Source organism: Myxine glutinosa, chromosome 5 (genome assembly GCF_964187855.1).
Source record: "Myxine glutinosa chromosome 5, kmMyxGlut1.1, whole genome shotgun sequence".
NCBI classification, from domain to species: Eukaryota; Metazoa; Chordata; class Myxini; order Myxiniformes; family Myxinidae; genus Myxine; species Myxine glutinosa.
The window spans coordinates 195,080,585-195,089,011 of NC_136265.1; positions in this window are offsets into that span (position 1 = coordinate 195,080,585).

Below are 8,427 nucleotides of genomic sequence, written 5' to 3' on the forward strand. Positions count from 1 at the left end.
TCAGCGTTTCTCCAGCTGGTTTTGCCTCAAGAGAGCCACAGCAGTGTGTCTTCACTTTATTGATAAACTTAGAAATCACAGTGTGACGATGCCGTCCAGAATTCCTGTTAACAGCCAGGTGCTGCTCGATGACAGGATGAACATGTATGCTCTTGTCTTTGTGGCTGAAATGCAACAGGCAGAATAAATTATTGTGAGGCTGGTGCAGGCTTAGGCTTTCTCCAGGAAAATCTATATTCTGAGCCGATCTGGATCTAGCCATGATTCAAGTGATGGGAATCAATGCAGATATCAGTCAGTCAGCAAGAGGAGCCCGCTGTGCAAGCTTGACCCATTTTTGGATAAAACCAGAATATTGAGAGTTGGTGGATGCATTAAGAGAGCAGTGGTGCCAAGGGATGTCAAACATCCCATTCTGCTTCCACGTCCCAGCCATATCAGTAGCATCATCATCGACCATTATCATGTTGAGAGTGGTCACTCTGGTTGTGGCATGACATTGAATGGAATTCGTCAAGCTGGATTTTGGATAGTTGGAGCCAGAGCCGCTGTGACAATGCATGTGTTAAGATGTGTGACATGCCGGAAACATTGAGGCGCTCCATGTGGGCAAAAGATGTCTGACCTACCGCAAAGACAGACTGGATCCAGCTCCACCTTTCACGTACAGTGCCGTCGACTACTTTGGCCCATTTGTCATCAAAGAAGGACGAAAGGAGCTCAAATGATGGGGAGCAAATCTTCACTTGCATGGCATCACGTGCCATTCATATTGAGACCTCCAACTCCATGAGCACAGACTCCTTTATTAACGCTTATCAGAGATTCATCTGCAGGAGGGGCCCCATCAGACAGCTTCGAGCTGACAGGGGCACCAATTTCATTGGAGGCAAGAGCGAATTGAATGCCGCCCTGGCTGAAATGGACAATACGAAAATTTCGCAAGAGTTACTCCAGCACAGTTGTGACTGGGTTGTTTTCAACATGAATGTTCCCCATGCCAGTCACATGGGAGGAACATGGGAGAGGATGATTCGCTCTACCAGCAATGATCTATCGGTTCTCCTAAAGCAGCATGGGCAGCAGTTGGATGACGAGCTGTTGAGAACTCTCATGATTGAGGCAGAGGCCATCGTGAATAGCCGGCCTCTCACTTACGTCGACATGAGGTCCCCAGATTCTCCTAAACCAATTACACCGAGTCAGCTGCTGACGCTGAAATCCAAGGTGGTTCTTCCTCCACCAGGAGTGTTTGTTCGCCAGGACCTATATTGTCGTCGCAGCTGGCGTCGTGTGCAGTACCTGGCCAATGAATTTTGGTCACGGTGGAAGTCTGAGTTTTTACCTACCATGCAAGAACGAAAAAAGTGGACAAAGCCCCAGAGGAGCCTTATTACAGATGATATTGTCATGATGGTGGATGACTTACTACCAAGATGCCAATGGCCATTGGCTCGTGTAATCGAGGCTTGCCATGGACAAGATGGACATACCCGGAAAGTCAAGCTCCAAGTTGGAAAATCTGGGTTCGACAGACCCATCCACAATATTGTGTTGTTGTTGCACCGGGAATCCCCTGACGAGGAGCCAAACCACGAATGGACTATTGAACAATGTCGATACATGTTGGATTATCTTTGCATCATGAATTCAGTGTTTCTCTGTATGCTTGTTTTTAGTTCGTGATAAATTTTGAATACCTCAGTTGTGGGTAATTGCATTTACTGCATCATTGTAACTGGTAGATCTGGGTTTATTGATTGGTTTAAAGACAATTTGAATTGTCAAATTAGAGGAGCCATGTAACTGTTGTTCATGCAAGTATTGTTGTTATGACTTCCTGTGGTGGTTGGGCGCTGTATTAGTCAGGTTCACTATGTTTTTTCGTTCAAAATCATGGTAGATTAGCAAACCTATACATTTTTGGAAACGTTATTACATCGAAAATCTGAAAATCAATGTTTACATTTGCGGTGATACCTGTATGGCCGCCATTTTGTATTTTCAAAATGGCCGCCATAAAAATACATATTTTGCTCTATTTCTGCCTCTAATTACCCTAAAAACTTTTAAATATATACTAAGCCTATGTTTTCAGGTACAAGGAATCCATTGGTGACATAATCAGACTTCTGACTGCAACAGTTCTTTCTTTTTTCAGGAAATATGCATCCAGGGAGCAGCCATTGATACAAAAAAAATTCCGTTAATATATTTATTTTACATATTAAATATCTTGGTGGAGGTGTTTATGGTGGTTGTTCTTCTTGTGTATTTTCAGTGCATAACTCATCATGAGTGAAGATCCTGATGGAAGCAAGTTGTCTTTGGGCACGTCCAAGGAGTCTGTAGACTGGAAACTGTGCATCATTTGCCAGGAGAAAAACACTAACAAAGGGACAGTTGTTCTAAATCCCAGGACAGAATCCTACCAGAAGTTACTGGACATAGTGGCCGACAGAGCCAGCCTACAGGATGGAGAATATGTTGCTATCCAAAGACGTCTCCAGGACTGCACAAAACAAACGATGCTCGAAGCGAAAACAACGTGGCATCGAAGCTGCTATTCTGACGCCACTAATCAGATATCCTTGCAGCGCGCCAGGGAACGCTTTGAACATTCCATGTCCACAGGAAGGTATGCTGTCAAAAAACGTGGCCATAAGATTTTTTGTGGCCGAACCGGAAACTCTGGGAATGCACTTAGGCAAGCGAGACAAATTACCCAAGACCCGGTGCTGAGGACAAGGTTAAACAATGCAATCTCACCAAGTGATGCCCATGCAATCGATGTGAGATACCACAAGCTGTGCTGGACGAATCATGTGTTTCGTGTCCTCAGGGATGATGTCAGAAACCAAGCCAGGCCCACGACGGCAGACCTACCAATGCAGATGCCATGCTTGATTGGGTTGATCAATATTGTAGACATTCAAACTAAAAAAAAAGCGTATCTTCCCATGGATGCCATTGAGACAACATACATCTCGATGCTGGGAGGTAGTGATGAGGCAGAGAAGCACACACCGACGTTGACCCGACAATGGCTGAAGGACAAGATGTTCTCAGAGTTGCCAAGTGTAACGTCTGTGAGACAGAAAGACAGACGGAAGCCTTCTGTTCTTTTTTGCCCTGAAGCCTGCGAGGAAGATATGGTCCACACGTCTATGATGCAAGACCATGCAAGTGAAATGGATAACGCAAAGATGCTCTACAAAACAGCTAAGCTAATACGCAGACGCATTACAGACTTCACCGAGGAGAAGAAGCAGATCGATACAGTCACAGTAGCAAGCACAAAAGAAGATGTTCCAACTGAGTTGTACAGCCTGATACGATGGATTTTGGTAGGACCCGAAGAAGAGCTACAGACAGAGATGAGGAGCAGGACAGTCGACCGATCAGCACTGACCATAAGTCAGAACATAATGTATGCTTTCAAGACCCGAAGGCAGGTGCAACACAAACCCAAGCAAGCACTGGACACATTCCGGACACAGTGTGTACGAGAAAATCCACAGGTTCTAGGGTTGGCAGTTTGACCCAAACAACCATGAGGAAGCTGACACACTGATGATCAGCTTAGCAGCGGCAGCATCACAACGTTGTCCCGAAGCACAGTTAGTCTTCTTCACCCCGGATACAGACGTCCTGGTTCTAGCTATTGCAGCCTATGACAAGCTCTGCAAAAACACATCGATGACGATGGTATCAGGAACCGTGGAGGTAGGGCCAATGTGGAGAGCGCTAGGAAGAGAAAAGGCAACAGCATTACCTATATTCCACGCATTTACTGGAGCAGACAATGTTGGTCGATTCTCAGGAGTGGGTAAAACGAAGTGGTTTCAACACTACATCAAGGCTGAAAGGGACGTAGTCAGAGCACTGATGAAACTACCGGAGGATGGTGACCTAACGCATGAGGTATTAGAAACATTGGCCAGCTTTGTATGCTTAGCGTATTGCCCAAAAGGTATTCAGATCGCAAGTATTCCTGACCGAAGATGGCATCTGTTTTGCAAACATCTGGCAGAAAGTAACAAGTTGCCTCCAACAACTGGTGCACTTGAGGAGCACATTGAACGCGTGCGAGTACAGAGTAGAGTTTGGTGCCAAGCCACTGTCATGTGGCAACAGCTGTTTGACCCACTCAAACATGGCTACCATCAGGACGAGAAAGGCCATATACTCCCTATCACCACCAAGGTTCTACCAGCTCCACAGGCCATTGTCGAGTTAGTCAGATGTCAATGTAAAGCCAATTGCTCAACCCAGCGGTGCTCATGCAGAAGAAATGACTTAACTTGCACCGACCTTTGCTTGTGTGGAACGGACTGTGAAAACGATGCGGACTATATTGTCGGATACGACACACAGGACAGTGATGAGGAACTCTAAATGGCATATTCTGTAATCGTGTATGTTTGATGCCATTGACTGCCTGTGTATATTTTGTCATTGACTGCCTGTGTAGATGTGAAGTTATACTGACCGCATGTGTATATATGATTTTGCTGACTGCCTGTGTATGTTTGGTGATATGAATTATTGTGACACATTTTGATGTTATTAACTGCCTGTACAAAATGATAACATGTATTTGATTATGCAACTTATCGCGAATATAAAGACGGTATTTTGCAATTCAAAACCTTTGATTCGTGTCTTACCATTCCCCATAGCACTAATTTGATACTTTCGTTGGATTCCTTGTCCCTGAAAATATAGGTTTAGTATATTTTTAAAAGTTTTTATGGTAATTAGAGGCAGAAATAGAACAAAATATGTATTTTACAGTGGCCATTTTGAAAATCAAAAATGGCCGCCATACAGGTATCTCTCCAAATGTAAACATTGATTTTTAGTTTCCTTATGCTATAACCTTTCCAAAAATGTATAGGTTTGCTAATCTACCATGATTTTGAACGAAATATAATTTATTGACATAGTGAACCTGAGTATATTAGCATTCTTTCACTTCCACCTTCTTCCCGCCAAACCGTTTTGCCCACGACAAACGAAAGAACTGATCGGCTCCATTTTCGATATTTTCTCTTTAATACCCGACCCTTGGATAGAGGGAAGCAGAATCTCAATTTACTGTTGTACCTCTTGAAGTAGCTTTCGGCAAATTATTGTATTGTGTGGATACAAAATGTATCGTAGTAGGTTTTGCGTAAATCATACAGCAAGTTCGTTATGCCGCCATGATTAACGGCATGGACTGAATGGCTGTATTTTCCCTTTTCAGTTTTTACCTGAATTAAAGACACGCTTTTTGAAACCAAGACAAGTCTCGTGACCTCTGAGGATTTTCGACATCAAGTGTGATGTCGCTGCCACAGTTCCTGACACCTTTAGGGCACCATTGACAAATGTCGATTTTCTCCGGGGCAGGGTGTGATAACATAGCCAAGGGAATTTTTTTTTTACTCCTTATTTATATTTGCAAGACGACAGGCGTGCAATGCAAGTCTTTGATGCAGCAAACACCCCATGTATTAGATAAATCTTCCATTTTCTGAACGACAAAGGGCGAGCAGGGTGGCCGATAGGTACAATAAAGATCCCACGGTGCCCTTTGCCAAGAACAGGCGCATTATCGTCTGAACAAGTTGCAAATTCCTGCAGCTGATGCACTTCATCAGTGGCACAGCCACACCCTCAGCCAATGGTGCCACCCGCAGCCTTGTCCTGCATCCGAAAGAAGAAACCAAAAATAATGTGTAAGGTATATTTGCAGTGGTTTTCAGCACCTCTTCTCTCCACCACCTCATCCCAACCTCATTGTTTGTAACTTTTCAGCTGTTACCACCCAACACAAGAATTGCTTGGTTGTTTGCAACAGAGCGAGGAGTTTGTTGGGATGTACTACAATGGTGTAGTTGAAAACTGGAAAAGCCAATTCCTCGTTTGGTTTCTCATCACAAGGACTTGGATCACAAGAGGTTCCTCCTAATTACAATGCAATTGTCTGTAATCAAAATGTACTTTTTGTTGCATCTTTATAGCTGGTTCCTTTCCATAAAATTGCACTGAAATTGGCACTGACAAGGAGGAAGACAAGAGTTTGATCAGGTAAATGGCCCGAGAAATAGTACAAAGCTGAAAGGACAGCATAACTGCAGAAACTAGTGGGAACCCATGGAACATCAATGTAAAAATGTGACTTCAAGTCCTCAACTTCCTCCCCCACCCTCACAAACCCCAAGTCTTCTACCTCTCACTCCCAATCCAGAGGGTTTAATCTCCATTCCATGTAAATACAGTTTGTTTATAAATCCTGTATTTGCACACTATTCATCTTTGAAAACCTGGGTGAAAACAAAACTTGTGCACAACAACGTTCCATTTTTTACACAAAAATTTTTCTCACAAAAGTTTTCTTTGAGCGGTGTATAGTAGACAGCTGCTTCAATCGCTCCTGAACAAAACATGCATTACCTGGAAGGAGGAGACCTAAATGGAAATGTGGGAATGAGTATGGATGGTTTTGAGGGAGTTCATGGGTGTTACGGATATGGTGTGAGAAATGGAGAAGGTGAAAGGATTTTGGAGTTTGCTGATGGAGCTGGTTTGTTGATTTGTGACACTCAGTTCCAGAAACAGCATAATAAGCTTGTTACATACACGTCAGGTGGGTCGACGACAACCGTTGACTACCTGATGGTCCGTAGGCGAGATAGGGGGCACCTCCGGGACACAAAGGTGATCCTTGGGGAGGAGGCTGTTTCACAGCACCACTTGGATGTCTGCGAGATAAGGGTGAAAGGTGCGAGGAGAGCTCGGCGGGTGAAGTACCAACCAAGAATAAAGGTGTGGAGGTTGAAAGAGGTGACAGTGAGGGAGACATTAAAAGAGAGGCTGAGTCGGGTAGAGGTTGATGTGGTTGAGCTTGAAAGTGGTTGGATGTCAATGAAAGATAGTCTGTTGGGAGCCGTTGGTGAGGTATGTGGATGGACTAAAGAAACTAAAGAAAAGAAAAGCACTCGGAAACATGGTGGTGGGATGATGAAGTTGGAAAGAGGATTGACGAGAAGAGGAAGAAGTTCAAGGAGTGGCAGAAGGCGAAGAGGGTACGGGGACAGAAAAGGCAGAACTTGAAAGTTATAAGGCAGCCAAGAAGGCTGCAAAGAAAGAGGCAGCAAAGGCGCAGGAGGCATATAGGAAAATGTTCGGAGAAAGTTTGGATTCGTAAGAGGGTCAGAGAGCGGTATTCAGGATTGCAAAGAAGATAGCGAAAGAAAGGTGCGATGTGATGGGGGTGAATTGCTTGAAGGGTGAAGTTGGACAAATCGTTGTGGACCCAGATGGAATTAAAGGAAGATGGAAGAGATATATGGAAATGCTGTTGAATGCAGAGAATGAATGGGATGGCAACATCGAGAGTAACCCAGTTTTAGGAGCGACTGAGAAGATAACTGAGAAGGAAGTTGAGGAAGCGATAAAAACAATGAAGAGTAGAAAAGCAGGAGGGCCGACGGGAGTTGTGGGAGATATGTTGAAGGCAGCGGGAAGTTGGGGTGTGAAGAGATTGACAGAGATCTGAAATCTGGTGGTGAAAGAAGGCCGCATTTCAGTAGATTGGGAACTGAGTACCCTCATCCCTCTATACAAGGAGAAAGGTGACCCTCTGGAGTGTGGCTCGTACCGAGCGATAAAGTTATTGGAGCATGGAATGAAGGTATTGGAAAGGGTGTTGGAGAGGAGGATAGGGCAGAAAGTGAAGATCGATGAAATGCAGTTTGGATTTATGCCAGGAAGACGAACGACAGATGCACTTTTCATTGTGAGGCAGTTGCAGGAGAAGTACATGGAGAAGAGGAAGAAGTTGTTTCTTGGGTTTGTTGATCTGGAGAAAACATTTGATAGGGTTCCACCACGAAGTATTGACATAGGCATTGCGGAACTTAGGAGTGGAGGAATGGTTGATCAGAGTGGTGATGGCAATGTACGAGAGAGCGCCCACAGCTGTAAGGACGAAGGACGGGAACAGTGATGAGTTTGAGGTGAAGGTGGGAGTGCATCAGGGGTCGGTACTAAGTCCACTACTATTTGTAGCTGTGATGGACGTGCTGGCTCGGAATGTAAAGGAGGGTTTACCGTGGGAGTTGTTGTATGCAGATGATCTGGTGTTGATTGGGGAAAGTATGGATGGACTAAAGGAGAAGCTGAAAAAGTGGCAGGAATGTATGGAGACAAAAGGTCTGAAGGTGAATATCGGAAAAACGAAGGTGATGGCAAGTGGTAAAGCATGTGGTGAGATGGAAAGAACAGGGAAGTGGCCGTGTGCTGTGTGCAGAAAGGATGTCGGAGTGAACTCCATTCAATGTACAATGTGCGCTGAGTGGGTTCATCAAAAATGTAGTGGTCTGAGAGGGTCATTAACCAGTGTGGCAGTTACATTCAAATGTAAAGTGTGCACAG